Genomic DNA, 23,658 nt, shown 5'->3' on the forward strand with positions numbered 1-23,658 from the left:
TTATTGAATTGTCTTTCAAAAAATAACGTTTAATAAACAAATTCTTTTAAAAATATATTATGTGCATGTGCATGGGCTGAAATTTGTACAAAAATCGGCTCACACACATGTGCATGTGCTTAATAACAAACAGCACACACTTTTCTGTGAGCAGAGTTTGTTTTCCACTTATGCACACACATGTGTATGAGCAGTGAGTACAAGTTGAATGTGTTTCTGGCGTGTGTGTGAGCAGAGCATGTGTGTGCAAATACGAACCCTGTTTTGAAGTATAGTTAAATCGTTAACGGATAAGATAACGGCCCAGAAACGTAAGGAACATACATAGACATATGTTTACTTGCCTTAAAGGAAAGGCGTTCGCTTTATGAGCGAAGAGTTAAATTCATGAAAATCATAAAAAAAATTTGAATGTCAATGATGAATAAATTTTGAAAAGGGCCAAAAAAAGGGCTAGGGGCAATTTCAAATTTTTGTGGCCAAAAAAAGAATTTGGTAGCCAAATTTAGCCACCAAAGGGCTAAAACGGCAACACTGGAGACGACACCTTTCTTCCCAACGAGAAAATATACTTTTCCACCACGCACAGAGTACACTGCCGACGTGCAATTGGCGCTCTCGGCAGCAGCCAGCTGGTAAAGTATAGATACTTTCGGATGAAAAGATACTCAGTTGGAATGGCACAAGCAGCAGGTAGCACCTCCACATCTACATACGTACAAACGTATCTAGCTGTCCGCGAGTAAAATCATTGACTTTAGCCATTCTCTTGCAGGTTTGTGTTTAGTTTTACGAGATCTGCTGTCGTCGACGGACGTGTGTGCACGGAATAACAACGGGATATAAGTAGTAGAAAAAGTAATTGTTTTGTGGGCGTAACGACGAAAACGAATTGAACTTGGGCAGAGGCAGGCACAACGTCTGTGTGTGTGTGTGTGTGTGGGTGCGGATATTGTTTTTCAAACGTTTTTTCGTTTGCGGCGCCGTTTCATTTACATACATAAAACTGTTTTTTTTTTTAGTTGTTGCAAATCCTTAAATATATGTATACCAAGTACTTCTCTTGTAAATTTTTCAGTTAAGTGCCGAGCCGAAAAATTTAGAACAAGTCCATAGTAATGTACATATGTATGAAATAAGAGATTTATTAGATACAAGCGAATTCTATCAAAGAAATGTGAATTTTTGCTCTGGTGTTGTCATACGGTGAGACGTGCGCAGAAAACTGATTTTGCAATGAAAATTTAAAAACAAAAACATAAAAAATACTAAATGCTGAAAATAATACTATTTTGAAAATCAAAGTATCTTAACATTCATAAGCACATATCTAGTACCGCGTACAATTATTAATGTTGCCAAAATACTACTTACGAAGCTAAAAGTTTAATAAAAAAAAAAAAAAAAAATCCCTTTAAATGCCTGTATTTTGTGAAGAAATAAACGTGCAAAGTGTTAGTGTTGAATTTCCTGTTTGAAATTCTTTGCCTACTTTTTTCACTCGCCAACAACTACATACGCTTTACGGTATTCTGGGTTTGCCGTGCCGCTTTTGGAGTGCAACATACTTGTCTAGCCAGCTTGAATAAGTGGCTAGCGCCAAACGTGGAAGTCGCTTTTAAAGGTAGCTAACTAAAATATGTATGTATGTATTATAAAAAATATTGAGCAAACAGGCTATATAATTAAGTAGAGAGTATATATTTTGGTAGCCACGATTGAGTTTCAGAAATCGATTTTTAGTTCACCGCTTTGAATTTTTATTTTGTCTAATATTTAGTTATACATACATAGGTACATTAGTGCAAAAAGTGATAAAATGTGAAAAAACTAAAAATTTATAGTATACTTCTTGAGTTCTGGGCCATATGTAGGGCTTAATAGTCTTATCTTCCCTTCGAGATAGGGGAGTTATTTTCACATAATTTACTGTGCTTTTCTTATTAGGATCTGAACAATTAAGTGCCTACAATTGCAATCCTCGTATTAATAATTTAATGTTCTAAAAATATATATTTATATGAACATAAAACAACGCGTAAAGGAAGTCGTAATGAAAATGATAGAACGCAAAACAAATGGTTAGTCACTCAGTCAACTAGGCAACCAATCAGTCATTTAGCCTCTCATTTTTTCAGCTACTCACTCGATCAGACAGTGCGCCACTTTTGTGCCGCTTTGCTTTTGGCCAAGCAGCCAGCCAGGCAGGCAGGCGAGCGGACAGACTCAATATGATGCAAACGCCAAACAGGCAACGAACTAGGCATGAGCGTGTACAAAAATATACAATAAATGGAAACATGCACAAAAATATATACCTAATACACAAGCATCAGTATGTACATACATACGTACTATGTACCTTCTAAGAAAATATTGTAGAACTCAAAATATTATTACTAATAACAAAATAGGTACCTACTTTGCTTTGTGCTGGCAACGGCTATCTATTGGATTTACATTAATGAATTTCATAAAGAAAAAGTAATTTGCATTTTTATGACGCATTTGTTCGCATAGGAATATGGACATTTGGGCCGTGTGAGCAGAAGTGGCCTAACCATATTTTTTTTTTTTGTATTTACATACATAACCACTTAAAATAATTTCAACTGTGCTACATTTTAAAATAAAAGTCGCTTAATCCTTAATTTTAAGGTTCAAAGTTACATAAAATTATTATTTATTATTTTAAAATGTATCAAAAATTATTTAAACCAGGGACGGTAATCAATACATGTAAAATAATTTAAATCAGCATTTAATCATTATTTTATAATTTTTATTTTTCCGCTTAAAAATCATAATTATTATTGAGTTTTATTTTTCGCTCAACAAAAATAATTATTATTTGATTTATATTTTAAGTTTTATTTTTCCACTTATAAATACTGATTATGTATTTATAAAATTTAAAAGGTTATACAAACGCAACCAACTGAAATTTTGACATGAAAGGTCTGGGACTTACTCCTCTCGAAAAATAAAAGTCATTCTAAATTTCAATAGGACTTATGAACACAAATACGTGAGTATAGTTAAAACTGCTTTACGATAATTACAATATATTGAATTTTTTTGTTAAAAAATAATGATTACAGTGGTCGAAATAATTATAGCCGCAGCACATTTTGACAAGTTTTAACATATTAATTTTGTTTTTTTTTTTTAAAAATATAGTTCATTCTTTAGCAAAACCCATGTAAATACAAGTTTCTAACTTTGTGCAATATTTAAAAAAAATCAACAAACTTTCGTAAAAATTTCTAAGTTTTTTAATTAGATTTCCTAGTATGCAGTTTTGTAGCCCATTGAAATCTAGTAGAATAAAGTACAAGTTTCAAATGGTTAAAAATTATGGTTGATTTTTAGATTTTTTTTTTTGTCCAGGATGTTCCGGTTTTCTTCCATATAAAACTAATTTGTGTGTATTCCTTACATGAAAGCAAATGGGACAAAAAAAGCTAAAAAATGAATGAACTATAATTTTATAAAAAAAATACCAAAATTAAATAACAATAAAAATAATATGTTAAAACTTGTCAAAATGTGGTGCGGCTATAATTATTTCCACCACTGTATTTTCCTACCAGAATTGGCCTCAAATTTCTGCCATCCATTTATTTTAGCATGCAGTCGGAAAACCTGCATATTTCCAAACCTCCATAGTATTAACTTCAGACCCCATTTCCGAATAAGAAGTATTTTACAGGCTCAGGTTACTTTACTAAGAATTTTGTCTAATGGGTATTCCAACTTAAGTCTCTAGGGTAATTCTAAGATATTTGACTTCAACATAATATTCAAGCACAAATCTTTCACGATTAACCGAATCAAGCAAGGGTCGACTTACATACCCTTGTGGTCTGCCGATTAAGTTAAGTGACATTTTGACCAGTTTTGGCAATTTTTATTTTGTCTATTTAATGTTTATAATTTTTTTTTGTATTAAAGTCTGGCACATTTCATAACCAGGACCACATAAATCCACATGTCAAACTTCGTACAAAAAATATAAAAATTCCACAAACTTTAACAATTATGTACATCCAAAAATTTAATTTTTTTATTAAATGGAGCTGCTTATGTAATGTGCCAGACTTTTATAAAAAAATCATAAACATTAAATAAACAAAAGACAAATAACCAAAACTGGTCAAAATGTCACTTAACTTAATCAGCTTACCACAAGTGTATATGTATGCATCTTTATTTGAACGATACCAGAACAACTCTTAGCGGGTCTATCCTGAGGCTCGCCAGTTCGGTACCACACGCAGAGCTGCCACACATGGCGTTTGAGACATACATAGCTTCCGAATTTGAGCGTAACGAGAATTACCAGGCCGTCTGGTAACCAATAGCAACGTAACCACTCTCCCATAGTTTGGTTAACAGGTCGCTCATCGCGATGGACGAAAATAACGAGTAAAGTGTCGGTATCCTCATACATATGGCTATTAATTCACGAAAGTATTGCCCAAGAAATTTCTTTCTATCTAACTAATTGTAGGCCGGAATCGGTCGATTTACCTTTGACTGTGGAAAATCTCTGTTTGTTTCAGTCCTTCGATGCTCTTAAGAGTGACCCGTATGGTTTAAGTGTATCAGAGGGTGGGTGATGGATTTAGGAATAACTAACACGGATACGATCTCCTTCCAAACAACCTCACCGCCCACTATACCTTGCCCCAGTCTAAAATGGAGTCACCATTGCTTTGCCTTCTCACTCTGGGAAGCCGATTCCAACGTAGAACCTGATAAATGCACTTTGAATCAAGAGTCTCATTATCGTTCGTTAGCAAATTGAACATTTTTCCTCCTTGTGCATTCAATCTCATTCGATGATGACACCTCTACCGTAGATCTTTCGTGAAATGTTTCTCACTCATGCGCTTGGAGAATCTTCGTCCCTGTTAAGGAACGAGTACTTCTGCAAAGTTTTTTTTTTATTCTTTGCCGTGTCTATGATAGTCGATGTAGATAACCAGAGTGAAACATGAGAATTCTTTATTTTAAATTAGTGATGGGCAGCACCTTGCCTGCGTGAAGAGCCTTTCGAAATTTGTAGACATTTTGTATTGTCACGCAATGGGCAAAAACTTTATCTGTCCATTACTGTTTATGATGTTCCTTTGTGTTTTGGGCCGAGGGGCTCTGTCTGTAGACAGTAGGTACCTTATTTTGTCTTCTTAACCACTAAAACTAAAAACTTTGTCAATATACATGGACAGGCACTCTAGCTGTTCATTTTACTTTTCTGTCTGCTGCTGGTAAGATCTGTGGAAATGGCTAATGGAAATGGAAATGCAATAAGTCAAAAATTATTGAAATTCCGAAAAATCGCGTTCCGAAACCTGTTTAGGATCACATGTCCTCTAGCGGGTCACAACTTTTCGGTTATCAAAGAAATCGATTTTTGAAAGGCTCAGCACAATAAAAAATAAGCGTTCTTTCAACTACTGATCCACAGTAGGTGCAATAATCTTACTCATTCGAGGCTCTTACTTATTTAATTTAATTTCTTTATTGTTCAAGCAAATATTTGCTGCCAAGCACAGTTAGTTTCTTAAATTCACTATAGACTCTAGTCATCCAAAGTTAACAAATACTTTGGAGTTAAATAAAAATATTTACATACAAACTTGAAGATTATTTATATACGTATGTACATATAGATTTAGCTAATAAAAGACAAAATCGCCAAATAAGAATCGGCGTCATAAATAGAGTTGCCTGCTAAATTCATTAACACTAGATTAGATAAGTCAGCTTTTGAAGTACATACATACATACATACATACAGTCATACGTGCCCATGTATTTCCAAAAAATTCTGAGTTAACAAGTCAAAATAAAATATAAAATGAGGAAAGCCGGTTGAGTTCGGAGAGAGAGAGAGATGCTTAGCCTTGTAGTCAGAAACTTGAAAAAGACGCGAACATCATTTGAAAATAGTCACGGCAATAAGATAAAATAAGCTGCTATAAAAATAAATCAAAAAGAAAGGGAACGACGGAAAACCATCTAAGTATCTCCATTCTAGTACTAAGGAAAATAAAAAAGTTTTAAAGTTGGTACAGACGAAGAACGAAAATACTTGGTAACATATGTGATGTATTAATGCACATATATGTAGGAATTTGTTGCTTTTGTTGCTTTTGTTGTTGTTGTTGTTGTTTTTCTTGAACGGCTAACCTTAATACCGTCCATCTAGCGGTGATGATACGAATACAACATAATACCCCTTTAGGAAATGCGAGCTTTTCGCGAAAAAAATCCGCGAAATGAAAGACACATTAGGGCTGTTCAGGATCTTGTGCATATGCTCTTCCATCTGCATATTCGTTGCATTTGTAAATTCACAACAATAAAATGCACACACAAATCCTAAACCATTTCCATTCCTTTTTTGCTGGACAATCGTTTGCGGTTCTTCGCAAAAGTAATGCGAATAATAATAAATAAGCCGAAGTTGGACTGATGAGGGTTATTTTTTTGATGCGCGGGAAAGTATTCTGTGCAAAAATACTGTGGTCATGATTTTGCATACGCATGTTTTATTCGGCGGGAAAGTTATTTACAGCAAACTTTAAAAATGCGAATTTTTTTTTCAAAAAATTTAAAAGTTTTAGTGAATGTGCAAAAAGTTTAAAGTTTATTATACAGCTCTCAAGAAAAATCTGAAGTAATATTTTTCATTATTTCTGTAGCTCGAAAAGTATTTATTTCATAGTTGCCACGAGAAGCGATAAGGAATGCTTGTATTTTATTTCCAAGCGAAAGCTATACTCAAGCCTTCTGTTAAATGCGTGAATGCCTCGTAACCTCGAAAATAAACCGGCTTGAGTAAGTTTACGAGGTTTACGTGGCTACGTGGTCATTTCCCAAGAGGGACGTTACTAACAGAGATAATAATAATGACGAATACGATAGAGATAATGATGAAAAAGATGCTGCGCTTGATGGTCGTAATGATAATTGCGGCCTTAATCGCATGATAATGATGGAGAATGTGCTATATCTGTGCGTACGTATGTAACTTTGTATTTACATATACATTAGGCGGGGTCAATTTGTATGGGATATTTTTTTCAACTATGCGCGTATAGCAACGAAAAATGCTAAAATAATTTTGGAGTTTCAAAATTGCGAAAATAGGTTTCTTAGCATTTTGCTGTAGTGTCGTAAATAGGGCTTAAATTTTTATATAAAAACATGCTGTAGGGGGTTTTTCGGTATGACAAATACATTTCTACACTGCTCGTTTTCTTAAAACTTCCACCAGAGGGCGCAAAAGTGAACATTTTCCCATTTTTTTCGAAGCCTATTTTCGCAATTTTCGTAGAATCATAGTAAAGCATAGTAAAACGAAATGGACCTGCCCTAATATTTGTACATATGTATAGGTATGACATGTAAATATATTTTTAGTAAAGAAGTATCCGAAGAAAAAGAAGCAGAATAGAACTTCTTCATCAAAGAAAATGCTGCAAAAGTCAACAACAAAATACTCGTAATAGATTTTTAATGTGATTGTGTGTCGATGACGAGAAGAAGAATTAGTGAGAGAGTGAGAAAAAGATATTTATGTATCTTGAACGCCTGATGGATGGATGGATGCTGTTCGCCACCATGACATGCGGCACCAAAACTTACTATATTTACTATATACATATGTACACATACATATATAAATATATCCTAGATATGTCTCTATAGCCCCATAATTGTGGTCTAAGCATGAATTAAAAATAGTGAAAAGATCAGAGAATGTGAGTAAAGTATTTCGAAGAAAATGAGTTGCCACTAGAATATTTAGGTAGTAGATAAATTGGAATAAAAACTAATAGAATAGAGAAATAAAAATAAAAACCAAAGAGCATTTGTTCATAACTACGAGCAAAACGTGAAGAATGAATACGTAGAGTTGGGATTAATAAGAAAAACGTGTACGAGTAACAATACTTTACGATATCAGGTAGCTTGGCAAATAAGAAAAGAAAATAATAAGGAACTGCAATTGCTTAGTTCATATTTATTAAATATTAATATATTTTTATTATTAATATTATTTATATGGCTCAATATCAACTTGGCGTAAAGTTTCGTGTTCTTAGGAGATGATTAAAACCTTCCCCAACTTCAAATACAACTGGAACTTCAATTCATGTTGATATTTAAACAGCAGAAAATTACAATAAAACCACCGCTAGCTCAGAACAAACCTTCTTTAAAATTAAAATTTAAACTATGTATTTCAGTAATGTTTAAAAAATACCAATAAATCTCATAATTTTTAATATATCGTTTTGAATTTCAGTTCATGGTAGCTTATATGACTGGCTTCTATCTTTAAACGAATCAAAAGGGGAAACACCTTGGATCCCTACCCACATACAGAATCCACACTGCTCTAAAGCGTGGTGCCTCCTCGTCTTTCGTACATCAACCCAGTCAATTTCTATATCCTTTTTATTATATTTTACAAAGAGTTTGGTCGAGCTTGTTACAAAAATCGAGAGATCTATAGCGTTTCGCTGCCTCCGCCTGTTAAGCCAGTTTTTATGAGAAGCTTTTTCGTTGCAGAAGTATCCACGGAGGTTTGCGATTGGTTGCCAAAGAGCGACTACCAAAAAATCAGCGTTCCAATCTGGGTCCTACTATTGCTAGAATATATTCAATCAATGATCTGTTGATATCGTGTCAATTTAGAAAATCAACTACTCACATGTCCGATTTGTAAAGATTTCCGAAGCTACACCAAATTCTTCACTATCCCTCTCTAATCCTCCCGATAATTCGGAAGTAACATCATACCTTTTTCACGTTCCCTTTTAAATTTGTTGTGTTAAAGAGCTCAGGTGGTTTGCCTTTCAAACCAAAAGCTTCATACATATATAATCGTTGCAAAACCCGGGGCAGAAGTACAACAAATGTTCCGCCATCTCATCATCTGCGATTACGATTAGCTGTTTAATCAGATTAAAACGAATCATGATTAACTGCAATCGGATTGAATTCAATGGACTTAACTAACTGATTAAAAAATCAATCGATTAGTGCCAACACTGCCTATAGGTGGCCTTAAGGGCCTCCCCGCGGATAAAAATATTAAGTGAAGAAAGGTTTAGCAACGATTTATAGACTAGCCGATAGGTAGGCTTAGTGCCGATACACCAACAACATTTGTCTTAAAAACTTCTTAATGTAGTCAGCAAGGAATTATCTTTGGTTATCTCATAGGACATAGGTTCCTTCGCTACCTCTTCAGAAAAATCTATAAATAATTAACTTTATCCATTTCGCACAACAGACTGTGTAGAGCAGGGTAGCCAACTCATGTTTGAGAGGCTGATTTTCGAACTGGCTGCCGAGATAGATCAATCTTCCACTCAGCCATCGATATGCAGTTAACAAATCATTTAAGCAAAAGTACAGTGTTATGACTTAAACCACTTTCATAATTTTAAGGTCCCAACTTTAAAAAAAAAAACATTTTTATTAGAAATTTACAACCACAGAACGGGTTAATCCTTTATATCTATAATACAGATGCTTATTGCATATTAAAGTTTGAAGTTTTTGTTGCTGTGGAGTATAGTTGCTTAGCTAGTTACTGTTATAAAGAGTAAACAATCAATAAACCGTAAAAAAGAAAACAACACAAAGTTGCTAACCGGCCAAAAAGTGCATAAATCCATCATTGGAAAGTTGTTGTGGTTGTGGTATATCAACTAACAACAACAGAGCAAACATTCCCAGTTATGGCAACGGCAACATCAGCAGCGAAAAATTGCATTGGCAAAATGTCGCATGCGATTTTATTTGTAGACTCGATTGCTGCTGTTGATCCTATCGCCGCTGCCATCATCAACGTCACCGACACCACCGCAGTGCCAACAGCAACAACAACAACAGCAACAACAACAGCAGCAGCAGCAGCAATAAAACAGTGTCAGTGACACAGCAAAACGTTTTTGCTGTCAATTGCTAGCAACATAGACGGTAATAAACGTAACAAAAACAAAAACAAGCGCGTTGCAACTTTTTATTTATTCATTTATTTTGTTTTTTTTTTGCAATTTTGCCCAAATTTGAACTTTCGTTTTTCAACATTTGTGCGATTTACTCCATTGGCCATGTTTTTGTTGTTGTTGCTGCTGTCGCTGCCAGCAAACGTACACCACCGCCATAGTTCGCTCTGCAGCGGCAGCTACGAGCCGCCCCACCGGCTCTTCTTATCGCTGGAGCGCGGCAGGGCGCGCCGGCGTTGCTGTTGAATGACTCTGCGGCTACCCTATTATGTTGCCACATTATTTTTCTAGTAATTCAACTTAATTTTTTTTTTAAACTTTTCTTTGATTGTTCGTGCGCTTGTGGCTAGCGGTTTGTTGGCGTTTTTGGATTTATTTATTTTTTAATTTCGCAATTGTTGCGAGGACGTATGTACATACAAAAGTATCTCTCTGTTTGGTATTTTATTGCTGCCATTTTTGTTTTTTTTTTGGTGTTATTGACTGCTACAGCAACTTGACTGCAAATTAGTCGCGAATTTAAAAAATTTGTTTTTGGTTTTGTCCATTTTACATTTCATATTTATGGGCTTAATTATTTTTCATTTTCATTTTGAAAGAAAAATTATTCACTTCATTCAAGAAATTGGATATTACCTTATTATACACTATAAATACACGCTGATACGTTTATGACAGTTTTCCAAACTATTTAAGATGACATATGTATGTAGTCCGCTGAGTAACGGAAATAAAAATTTTTGCAATATTGGCGTTAAAAATAAACAAGAAAGTAAGTAATAATAAAATAAAATGATAATTGAACCTTTTTGCTATGACAATAAAAAATTTAATACAGGAAATAGAAATTTTCATATTAAAATTTTTGATTCGAAAACAAATTAAAAATTCAAGAAATACATTACTTACTTATGTCTTATCGCTTATGAAAGTGTTTCCCGTGTCAATTTCAAACGAACCATTTATGTAACACGAGCATGTACACATTGTAATAGCAAAAAATGATCATAACTACATAGATGTAGCTAATATAATTGTTCGACAAAAAATAAAAAATGAAAACCAAAAAATATCAGCTATGAACTTTTATGCGTTAACAATGAAAAATCCAGAATTATTCTTGCATTTGACACGCCTAGTACACGCCACAAAGTTCGCTTGATTCCTAACATGTTTGACAGCTGTCAATTGTGTTTGACGTTTGAATACAAAATAATAGTTTGAACAATTTACGTACATACATACATACATAGGTACATAAGTTGTTTATGGAGGCAAAAAGGGAAGCGTAACCACAAGCAAAATTAACTTTGTAACTTTTTGCTTTTTTCATTTTCTTTGTTGTTTATTATTATTTTTATTATTACACTTTTCGTGCTTAAGAATCAAATTTTGTCTCAAAGCCCGAAGCAAATATTTTCATCATTAAAAATATACGTAGATATTGTCTCAGAACAAAAAGCGTTTTTTTTTTTGTTGGAAATTTGTTATGCATACCATCTATGTTTTTTCTTTCCGTCTTGAAGTTGACGTTTCGGTTAAGAACTTGTACCGCGACTACCACACTTAGCAATATTTATTTTCGCACGTGAAAAACCTGTATCTACATGTCCTTATTTTGACGAATTGAGATATTCCCCCACTGTCTACAACAAATTAGAGTTTTGAGATACTTTTTGCTTACCAAATTTGCATAGTTCTCTGCGTGAAAAATATTTCAGTTACCTGGAAATTTATAAGTCAGATTTCCCTCTTGGAATGAAATTAAGGCACGGTTTGGAACGGTAGCCAATGCCCAGTCTTTTTGTAGGAAATTTCGTAGCTTTGGCCAGAGTCGAACTGATAGTCAAAGCATATCTGGGCCAATATTTTTGCAATGAAGGACTCGCAAGGCTAGGCAAAGAGAAATCGATAGCATACAAATGTTTCGACGAGTTACCGTAATAGGTACTCCCAGTAACCTTAAACCACTAATTATTTAGAACGTTTAGTTCAAGATCTACCCAAGCCCATTTTCCTCCATTATCTTCTTGACAAGAATCGAGTTTGTTTGTTTAGGTTGGAGATTGGATATTATTAGGGCAGGTTGGGGTTTTTACATATGCATTTGACTTGAACTATTCCGTGGCTCACAGTTCAGACTCTCTGAGTTCATAAATATCGTTAAGCCCTTCTTACAGGCTCGATATCAGAGCGCGCGTTTTGATTTTGAAAAGTGAGGTTCCGGTTTTCTGAATTCAACAAACATTGGGTTAGCAATTTTGATAAAAAATCGATAACAGTACAGCTAAAAATATCAAAATCGATAACAAAAACATTGACGATAAGCATAACGATGATGATATCGGTAACCATGATGATAACGATAAAAAACCGATAATGATTTTGACAAGTGTGTATAGACACGCTTCGGTCCTTCTGAATGTCAAAATGCTGTGTTTGTTGTAAATAAGGCGGATTCATATTACACAAAAAAAAACATCATTTTGGCATTCAGAAGGACCGAAGCGAAAATCTAAATTCGCCAGTAACACCACCTTTTATAAATTCGCCTTGGTAAATAGGCTCCTCTGGCTCCTCTGGCTCCTCTGGCTCTCTTGGCCTCATACATACAAATCTAGTAGGTACAAGTATGAACTTTTAGAAAAAGCGGTATTTTGTTATTTTTATTTCTATTCAGAGTAACAAATTGAAAAAATAGTATGAAAGATATTTTATTCATCGTATCTAATATTGGAATAATAAAACTAATTCCCCGCGTCAGCAAAGTAAATTTCCTCTGTATTACTTTCTAGTCCACATCTTCTGTCACACTTGCCACTAAAGTAGTGGAAAAAAAAATTGGATTTCCCATTAGCGAGCAATTTTCCCGGTAGGAAGCAAATTGTTCGGCGCGAGATGAACAATCTTCCCAAAGCTGTGACAATTTTCTGAACCAAACAATGCGTTCCAGAGCGAATAATGGATATGCAAATTTCAACTGTGAAGCTGAAAAATATTTACTTTACTTCGGTTGAAAACAAACTAAGAAAAAATAGGGAAGTGCTTTCATACAAAATTTCACTAAGTTTAAGTTTGTGTGTTGTGTCGCATTTTTTTTTTTTTTTAAGACTTTGCACGCGACTATAGATTTATTTTCTCAAAATGAGTATAGCAACACTGCACAGAAGAAAGGAAGGCAAAATGGTCTATTAGTACGACCGCTGCAGTTAGTTGTTGCTGCTCAGTAGTATTGTTGATGTTGTTGCTCCAAAGCGAATGTGTTTTCACCGATTGCGACGCCGCAGTCGCAGCAACAACAGCAAACAGCAATCAGCAGCAGCATTTGTGTAACATTTCGCTTAAACGAGGCAATAATTTTTAGTTGGCCACATTTAACAAGAGAAATGGAAATAGAAATAGAAATGGAAAAAAGAAATAGACCAGCACAAATACATACTCACACGCTGTTTTCAAATGTTAATGTGTGGTTAGGAAATGAAAGAAAAATTGTAACAAACTCTGGCAGCCGCCACAAAGAAAGATGACGATGACGCTTTTGCTGTTGTTGCAGTGTGCAGATTTCGATTTGGTGAAAGAGAGTATCTAAAAATAAACGTGGTAATAAAAAAGAATACAACTTTGAAAATATTGTATGTATGTAACAGAAATGGCAAAAGTAACTGGCAACCTAAGACACACTTATTCAAGCAATAAAGCAAGCGGGTATTCAATCAACCGGGCAGCTAGATAGTCGCGTCATTCAGTCAACTTCAGTCGTTCTTTTTTTGCTGCCAATTCTTAGCCTTTTTCTTTAAAGAATTATTAGCACAATTTCATTTGAAATTGATTTGAGAGAAAAAGCGAATGCCACAAGAATAACACACACACACACACACACCAATGCATTTATGCAATCACAATTCACTTCGTATTTTGCTTTTGGGTAATTTAGCACAGTTTCTTCACTTGACTGGAACTTCTTCACCTGACTGGAGTTTCGCATCCGCTACATACATATGTAAGTTTACATACTATCTAACTGTATATGGGGCGTTCCATATCAAAATGGACGGGGTTCACACTTCATGTTTTTGATTTGTTTCAAATTTTTAGGGTTGATGGAATAGTTTTCCAAATATCTCGAGAACGGGGCAAGGGGAAAATTTGAAAAAAAAATAACACATACACACATCAAAATTCTCTATGAAAAGAAATATTTTTTAAATTTGTAATGTACTAATTTTACTCAGCTTCGGTGTAAAAAAAAATCATAACTCAAATTTAAAAGATTTCTAAATTTGTAATGTACTCATTTTACTCAACTTCGGTGTAAAAAAAAATCCTAACTGAAATTATTGCAAAGTGCACCCCGTGATACTATACTTAAGTATTGCGCAATACTCAGAGCTACGATTGTGATTTTTTTTTAATATTTTTTTGTGAGAGGGCATATTTTGAAAAACTATTTTTTTATAAAAAAATTATAAAAATATTTATTTTCATAGAGAAATTCGATGTGTGTATGTGTGATTTTCTTTCAAATTTTTTCCTCACCCCGTTCTCGAGATATTTGGATAAAAATTAAATCGATTTGTTTTTGCTTTTGTGAAATAAAGTTTTTAAAAATGTATTAATCGAGCTCAAATTTTATATTTACTTATTATTTATGTTTGTCCGTCAACCCCAAAAATTTGAAACAAATCAAACACATGAAGTGTAAACCCCGTCCATTTTGATATGGAACGCCCCAATTACATACATGTGTATATATGTATGTATAACTGTACTAAGAACGGATATTACAGTTGTCTGCTGTAGCATTTGAAAGTTGGAATAGAATCGATTTGAATGTTGCAATTCCGTTTTCGAAAGTTAAACGAATCTACTTGGAATGATTACGAGTTGCTTGTGCTAAACTTAGGTCTTAACAAAAAGAAAGAAGAGACTGCAAAAGTGTTTAGAATACATTCAGTTACTTAATTAATATTGTGGATCATTACACTGTGCAGCACTTGGCTGGGTATTGGATAAATCCAACCATTTTTTTTAAGCGATTGAGTCATAATTTAAAAATTAGTTTCTCCGTTTTTTCGAAGTTAGCCTCCGAAATCGAGATATGAGCCTTTGAAGTTCGAAATTGGACCTTTGGTAAAAAAATTATTTTGTAATTATTGTATGTAAACAACTAAAAAAGTAAAAATATAGATGTGGTCAGTTCAAAATATTTTGAAATATAATTTTTTGAATTTTTCGAATATTTGACCGTTGACCTTTAAAGGTGCTATACACCTTTAATATAAGCTTGCACAAAAAACGTTACATACCGTTTAAATAATACAATGTGTTGGTAAAAGCCAAATCAGGCGAGTACTGTGTGCAATTGTTGGCTAGAATCCTGGAGTTCTACGTCATAAATTGAGGAGTAACCCCTAAAAGAGAAAGATGAAAATAAAGGGTGGGATTTCCAAGCATTTAACGGCCCCAAGGGATTTCAGAAATAATACTAACTGTGTTTAAGAGCATTTTTTTTTTATAATTGAACCAAAATTATAACAAGGATTTCATCGCATAAAATAAGTTTTTACATATTTTCTTAAAACTCAAGGTCACAGTTTGTTTTTAAGGACTACCCTGGCTTAATAATGACCTGGTATATTTTTTTCAAAAATAAATATTGGACATTTAGAAGGATTTAATTAATTTTATTGTTACCCATGTTATTATTTTACATTGCTCTGAATTTTTTAAATAATATTTAAAATCAATCATATCTGTGCGTCCTGTCTTGTATCTTGGACGGCGATGGAGAAATTATATTGCTATTCACGAATGGTTTTTCTTTCCGTAAATCCAATTCTCTGAGTCTGACAGCAGACACTAAAGCGGTGTACTTACATTATATAGGAAATATGATTGTAATAATATTGAGGATATTCCTAGTGAAAATTCTCAGTGTCCCAGTGATTTTTGGGTCAAGGCCCCACGCTTTCTTTAACCTAGGGCTTTCTATCCATTTTTTAGACCTCAGTAGACCTAATACATACTATTTATTTACACTCCCTAGGTAGCTTGGTCATATAATTTTTACTGAAATATTAAGAAAAAGCATTTGCTTAGGTTTTATGCATACTGCCCAATTTATTTATTTATTTAATTGTTCGATTGTTTTTTAAATGAAATCCTGTATATGGAAAGTTTTCATGGAAATAATCGGCAAACTTGCTCTGTTGTCGGAAATGAATCTTTAAAATGAATTTCCGAATATTTGACGGAATCTCTGATATTTATTACGAACCGCCATATTCAATGACCATTGAATAAACCATAAATTAAAAATACAAATTACCTTTATTGCAAAAAATATGTATGAAATTTTTTTCCTCACTAAACAAGAAGACAAGATTTTATATGATTAAATATTATTGCTTATGTGCGATTTCCGTTTCAACACGCACTTTTCTGCACATATGTATGTACATATGTATGCCCGCTTGCTGGCGATGGCGCGAAAAACGGCCGAGGAAATGGAAAAGTAAAGAGGCGCTGAAAAATAAATGCATATGCTTACATATATGCGCAAGTTATTGGAAAATATATCTAAATGCAGTAAAATCTGCAGAAAAAAAATAAAATAAAATAAAAAAAATTAAACTAATGGCTGTGCAGTAACTTTGAAACTGGTCTTGACTCACTGGACAGCACTGGCTGTGGAGGGAGGTACATACATACATATGTATATTTGTTGTTGCTGCAGCGGTAGCCACATTTTACTCGTGGCCATAGACAAGTTTATGGCGTGTTTAGCTGCTAGCATCGCCATCTAACTGCTAACTCGGCGCTGCTATCCATCAAATCGAGTTAGTTTTCCAAGCCACATCTGAAGACCAGTTAGTTCATACTTGGTTGCATATGAACGTATGTATGTAGCTGCACGGTTGCACAAACAGTAGTGAAAACTGTAAATATTAAAATCAGTCAGTCTCTCGAAAAAATTTTTAAATAAATAGAATAATACAATAACAAATAAAAAAATGTATGTATACATTTGTACAATAACCCAGCTTCACATGACTTTACATTTTCAGCGGCTTTGTTGCGTTTATTATCGGCTAAAGAAAATTCGAGTTCCATTCAAAAGCATAATGGCATTTAAGTGGCTATTCTGGAAATAATCTAGTAGATTTGAAAAAAATTCTCATCAATATTGGACATTCTTTGTGGCTAACCTTTCGAGTATGAAGTTAATTTCGCTCTCATTTGTGCGCATATTCCCCCACTTGCTATTACCAAACAGACCTCAACAATAAACTCTGCTACGCTTAACCTCGAGCACAGCAAGTGGCGCAACGAATTAACTAATGTCTGCTCAAAGAAAGAGAATGAAGGTCGTCACTAAGCTGCTAAGCAGCTAAGCATCTGTGCGCACGCACGTACAGCCAATTTGGTAGACTAAAGTGGAAATTTGGGAAAACTCTCGCTTAAAATGCATTTATAATTGCAGCGTTAAGTTCTGAGAAAGACTGCCACTTCATTTAATTTCTAATTTCCCATCCTTTTGGATGGGTGAGAATATTTTGGTTTTATTACTTTTTATTTTCAAGTACTACATATGCACAACACTTCAGTAATAAAAAAGTAGGAAAAAACCCCAACATATGCACTCTGAAAATGTTTGGCCTTTAGAGACAAGCCTTACCACTTATTACCTGGCTGTTGTTTTTTGTTTTTTTTTTTTTCGTTTGAACCCTACGATTTTCATTCATTTTTTCCACCTTTTGTTTTGTTGTTTTCTTTTTCTTGTTAGCATGCGCTCTTTCATGACGCTGTCGAATTGTGCATTGACAAACGGAAATGCCGCAGGGTTGTTTTTTTTTTGTTTTCTTTTTCTATTCCCAACAAGATTAACGTGTCTTTTTTATGACTACCAAAACGGAATCGTGAGAATATCCCATTGTGAAAATGTAGAGAGAGTCTTCTAAAATAAGTAGTTCTGAGTTGATGCCGGTGGCAACTAATTTCTTATTGTCTGACAATATTGTTCTGATATGGGCATGGTGAACTAGGTCTGTTCTTAAATTATCTGTCGCGCTTAGTACTTCAATTTGCCTGTGAAACGTGAAACATTCCCGATCTGTTTCCGTTAGTTGTCTGGCTAAGCTGGAGTGATTCAGACTTGTTTTCCTCTCTCTCTCTCTCTCTCTCTCATTTCTGTATGCTCGGGTACTTGATATCGTCCTAAGCGAATGATGAGATCCCGATTTGCATAGTTGGATATTGGATTCGATAGAAGTTGTAGAGTTAAAGAAGATATAGAATCTATGCAGTTCTTTCTATGCGAGTGCCTTGCCTTACAAGGACCACTTATTTGAGAGTTTGTACCGTTTAGGGGATACTCCATTAGAGAGTCTTCTAGGATTCACCAGAAAATCGGAATGCTACATATGGAGGCAGGAATTGTAATATCGTTTATTGAGCAAAATGAAAGAAATAATGAGAAAGATGCCGCCGTTTTGGTGTGTGGATAAATATATCCACTTATAACTTGCAATTCAATCTATGAGACAACTCGATTCACGGCGGGGGAACAACTATTAAAAAAAAAGTATTTATAAAAAGTGTGCGTTCGTTTTACGCAAATGTCATTGTTCTTTTCGCTTTGGGTTTTTTTCTTTAAAACCTCTCGTCCTAAGAACTTATTGCCGTTCTTACCCACAAAATACCCGCCGCCCTAAAGCAACTCACTGGGCAATAGCCAAGCGGCTGTCTTGTAGACCTTTCAGTCGTTCACCTATACATTAGTATGTATGTACATACATATTTATGCACTTGTATTGGTGTTGCACGTGTATGCCGCAAGACAGTTAACATGGCCTAGATGTCAGGAGGAAAACTGTCATTAGCAGTGTGGTGTTGTTGCACCCTTCACTTTACATGCTCATACTTCACGCTGTCTGCCCTTTTCCATAGCGTTTACCTTTAAAATGTTTTTTTTTTTATTTTACTTACACACGAGTATTTATACTTATATCTTTTTCGCACTGATTTACTCTTCGTTTTTCTTCACACATTTTTTCTTGGGTTAAGTATTTTTTTTTTTAGTTTCTTGCCACTTTGGCTATATTTATCTCCACATACGTTATGGTCGCTTTTGCGTGTTTGCGATTTGGACAAAGTGGGATTTGTGTAGTTATTACACTTGGCTGGATTAAAGACATCAATGTCGGTCTGATCAAAGTCGACTTTTTTTCTTGCTAGTTGTTTTAGTTCTTTTTGAGATTTCGTTAGACGCGGAAAAGGGGCTAATATGAATGTATTTTTGTAATAGCCACGCTTGCATGTCTGTATGTTGTTTTGGCTGTTTAGATGCCAAGGTGTCGATAAAATCGTTAGCGGGTCGTTTGTTTTACTGATGGTTTTAAAAATCGAATGACTCCAGCATATGAAACTCGATTACAGGTATGGGCGGGTTAGTTGAGATGGTTTCTTCAAGTGTGGAGCGTCTAAGGGCAAGTGTTGGGGTGATTCCACTTGTTCGTTTCCCTAACAGCTGCGGTGAGATCCTTAACGTAACCACGTATATTCAAATCGCAAAGTGGCCTGCTATCTGCCCTACTTTTCGCCCAATGTTCACTGAGCTTATACTTATGAGATAGGAGTGCTCCCAGGCCCTCTTTGTTCAGGGAGACTAGCTCAATGGTACCCTCTTGACACTGTGTGACTCATATGTATACGTATAAATAAAAAGTATTCCGACGCGTCCGAAAAAGGTAGATCGAAATTCCCCAACTTGTTTTGAATGCACCAGGATGAGCACAGGAGCCTACTTTCCGGAAGCCTAAACTTTGATGTACTTATACGGACAGAAGACGGACAGTTACCGACCCTTCAGCCAAGCTTTGATTCACATGTGAAAAAGTTCATTGGTCCTCCCCTCTAGCCACTGCATGCCACGTCTTCATTCCAAATTTCTAGTGACGAAGTTGAAGGTTCCAAGAATTCTTAAGTGAACTTTGCCCCCTGTGCGACACGCCTTAACCGTCTCCAATCGGGACCAAAATTTATATGTTACATCTGTGACCATGGTATTATCTACCGATTGAGGGGGTGAGACTGAAAAAAAATCGTTCATTTGATTTTTTTGAAAGACCACCCTAATGTACACATACAAAGTTGTAAACATGACATGCACAAGCCTATGCTAAATGTAAATTTTTGAGAGAAAATTTAAATCTCCTTTAGGATGAGGTTTCGAATTTCATTATAAGCTGTAATAAAAGGGGGAATTTTATACAAAGTTTATTTGAATTAAATACTTACTCTTATATAGAAAATCTGCTGCGACGCTGTTTATGTTGAGCAAGAATAAAGGCAAAGAAAAAAAGAAAAATCTAAAATACTTGTACTACTAAAATATGATACTCCTACGGTGCTACTTTTGGCTGAAACTTGTATAAGGCCATACATTTTCGTTTTTATATGCAGTACATATTTACATAGCTCACTAATGTTATTTAATATCAACTATTTTAGATCTACATACATATGTATGTACATTAGCCCATACCAACTTATAAGCATACAAAAAATAAGTTGCCGTAAACCCCTGAGTATAGTTCCACTGGAATAGTCCAAATACTTGATTATCAAAAAAGTTTAATGAATTGTGGTGACCTTTAATTGACTGATATTAGGATGGTACGTGAGGGTCTTAAGAAATGAGATCTGGTAGGTCATTACTATAACGGGTCAATCATCACGGTATCATATTTTAAGATCCTGCTGTAAATGCCGAAGATATGTGGAAAAATGTTAAAAGGGGAAAAATACAAAATTCGATGTTGGCTTGCAAAAACAATTTTGATTCGGCGTACTTTTTCTACTGGTACGGTCTAATGTAAGTTGATACATTATGTTAAGAAAAAGTTCATAGATAAGCCAACAAGTATAGCCTGTCGTTAAATGTGATATTTGAGTAATAAAGGGCAGAATAAGTAAGCGGAGTATTGATTACAGAGCGCAGTTGGCAAAGCTTTAGAAACTCTCATATAAAAGTAGTTGCATTTTTATTTGTAAAGTGGTTATCGTTTTAAAAACACTTGAAATTTGGAAACGAAATTCCTCTTCTAAAAGAAAATAAGTAATGTGGTTAGTATTTCTTTAAGACGAAAGTGGTTAGAAAATATGTATGTATATATGTAGATACAAACATGATGCAGATTTCTTTTTCGAGCAATATCGATAACAATTTTGATATCGTTGGATATTAATCACGATAAAATCGATAAGCAGTCCGATTGATGTAGAATTGGATTGAAGATGATTGTGGGAAAATCGATATCGATAACGATACATTTATCGATAACGATACATTCATGAGTAACAGCTAGCATTTATCAAAAATAATGGTAACACTAAACAAAAATAACAATACAAATATTTACGACGATAACGATATCAACTACTAGTATATACAAATGCAACAAATCAATTTTGTTTTTAGTGCAATACATACATATCAGCACTGAAAATGATTGCATTTTTTCCAATTTTTCTCTCCCTCGAGGTAATGAAAATCAAATCAGGGATTGTCACAATCTTCAGCAACGGTTTATGCATTTTTATAGCTTTCATTTTCCGCTCTTTGCTTGTTAAAGGAAATTTATGCGCAATAAATCACATGAAAAATTAGCTCGCAGCACCAATGAAAGGTTCCGCAACATACATACATACACGCATACAATATACATAGATATGTATGTATGTACGAGCATAACATTTTCAACGTGTCGCGACGCAGGAGTCCCGCAATTGGGCCCACAATTGAACATAAATATGTATGTATGTAGTTATCAAAATTTTGCAGTTAGGAATTTCACCTTTGTGCCGACAGACAGCCATTTGAACGGCACTCATATGTAAGTGTCTTAAGTGTGTGTGTGTGTATCTATGCATTTGCACTTTTAAGTGCCGATAGCAGCGATAAAACGAATGCATTCACAGTTATGTATGTATGTAGGTGTCGACGAAATAAATTTCTCTGCGTGCCTTGATGTGTATTTGATGTGCGGCGCTTGTAGGAGGACATTGCCAGCTATAAATAAATTCTATGTGGAACAGCTGACTCATGTGGGTGGGTGCGGCTGGTTGTTGTTGTATTACACATACATACATATGTACTTGTGTATGTATGTAGGTGCATGGTGTCGGATTTTCACTTTCAAATGACGAGCGGTATGCATATACTGCAATATATATAGTACCTACATACATACATATCTACATATGTATTAACTGACATTATTTACTTTCGGATGCCTGCATGTATAGCCAGTATAAAAAAAAGTATATAAAGGAAAAATGCACAACATGTTGCTATCCCGTTGTCGGCTGTGCTATTCAACGACAACTCAAAGGATACATCCGAAAATAGGACACCATTAGCACGAGAGCGCAAAATCTAGACAAGTCGTGGCAGGCGGGGCGCGTCTGTAGCGGCGTGGGCAGTTGGAGTTCGTGCGCACAGCAGCCGAAAGATTATTGACCTAGTTTACAGTTTGCTAAAATGTGAATACATGGACATACATACATACATACATATAAAGAGGGATGTGAACACCCACATATTTATGTATGAATTTACATATGACGTTAGGTATGTATGTATGTATGTTGTTGCATGGTTATATAAGGACACATTTACATACATATACATAGTAAGTGCACCTACATACATATGTATGTACATATATGCATTAAAGTCAATATGCATGCAAATGTGTACGTAACACTCCAGTCACTAAAAAGCAGAGATATTTTTACATTGGAGTCTGAGAGCTGCTCCAAATTGCTTGGTAAACTTCAAAGATACAATTTTAGTGCAAATTTACACAGTTTCATCCATAGATATTTACATTTATATAGTACTTATACATAAATGAAATATAACCATGTTACTCTGTTTACAAGAGTTAGCTAACATTTCATTTGCTGAATACATATTTTTATAAGTAATGAAATATAATTTTAGTCTTTGAAACTCTCCGTCCCATTTTGCTTACACAAGTGCAGACTTAAAGCTCAGGCTTGAAGTTTTTCGCGGAGAAGGAGCAACAGCGGGTACTGTAATAAATTAATATAGCTACTTACATACATATTCGACAAAAAGAAAAAAATTCAGACATCCTTTTATGTGTATTTGTCGGAAAGTATGAAGCAGCCATAAGTAAGGCTTGCACTAAAGTGAAGAGAAAAGGGTCTTAAATAAGCTACGTAAAGGATATAGTACAATTTTTAATAGAGCTAAATGCGATACAGGCAAGTTCCCATTGCCAATTTGTAAATCGACATCCAGCATTTTTACAAAGTTCATTAGAATAGACAGGTTCCTGGGCTGATTTCTGAAGTGAACTTGAAATATTCCGACTAAAGAAGACATTTGAGAAGTCACCAACACCGCATAGTTACAATCGAAACCAATAACTTTCTTCTGGATGTACATTTCCCAATTTGCTTACGATCATTTATGACAGAATCCTCAAAAGCTAACCCACAGGCTGGTAACGAAATCTTAAGTGATAGTAAAATCGGTTAGGCTTTATAAAAACTTTGAATTCGGCTTGACCTCAGCCATGACATCCCC

General features: G+C 34.7%; 1 long non-coding RNA gene across 1 annotated transcript in view; it reads left to right on the top strand.

Annotated features, from left to right (window-relative positions):
- Nucleotides 1-741: 741 nt before the first annotated feature.
- LOC108370356 (uncharacterized) overlaps nt 742-23,658 on the top strand; it is a 29,559-nt gene continuing 6,642 nt past the window's right edge. Inside the window, exons 1-2 of the long non-coding RNA XR_001848622.1 lie at nt 742-858; nt 1,335-1,641. This is a non-coding gene — a long non-coding RNA (uncharacterized LOC108370356). The remainder of the gene's footprint in view (nt 859-1,334; nt 1,642-23,658) is intronic.

The sequence above is a fragment of the Rhagoletis zephyria genome, unplaced genomic scaffold (assembly GCF_001687245.7).
Source record: "Rhagoletis zephyria isolate East Lansing unplaced genomic scaffold, Rhagoletis_zephyria_1.1 Rzeph_scaffold_04171, whole genome shotgun sequence".
Taxonomy (NCBI): domain Eukaryota; kingdom Metazoa; phylum Arthropoda; class Insecta; order Diptera; family Tephritidae; genus Rhagoletis; species Rhagoletis zephyria.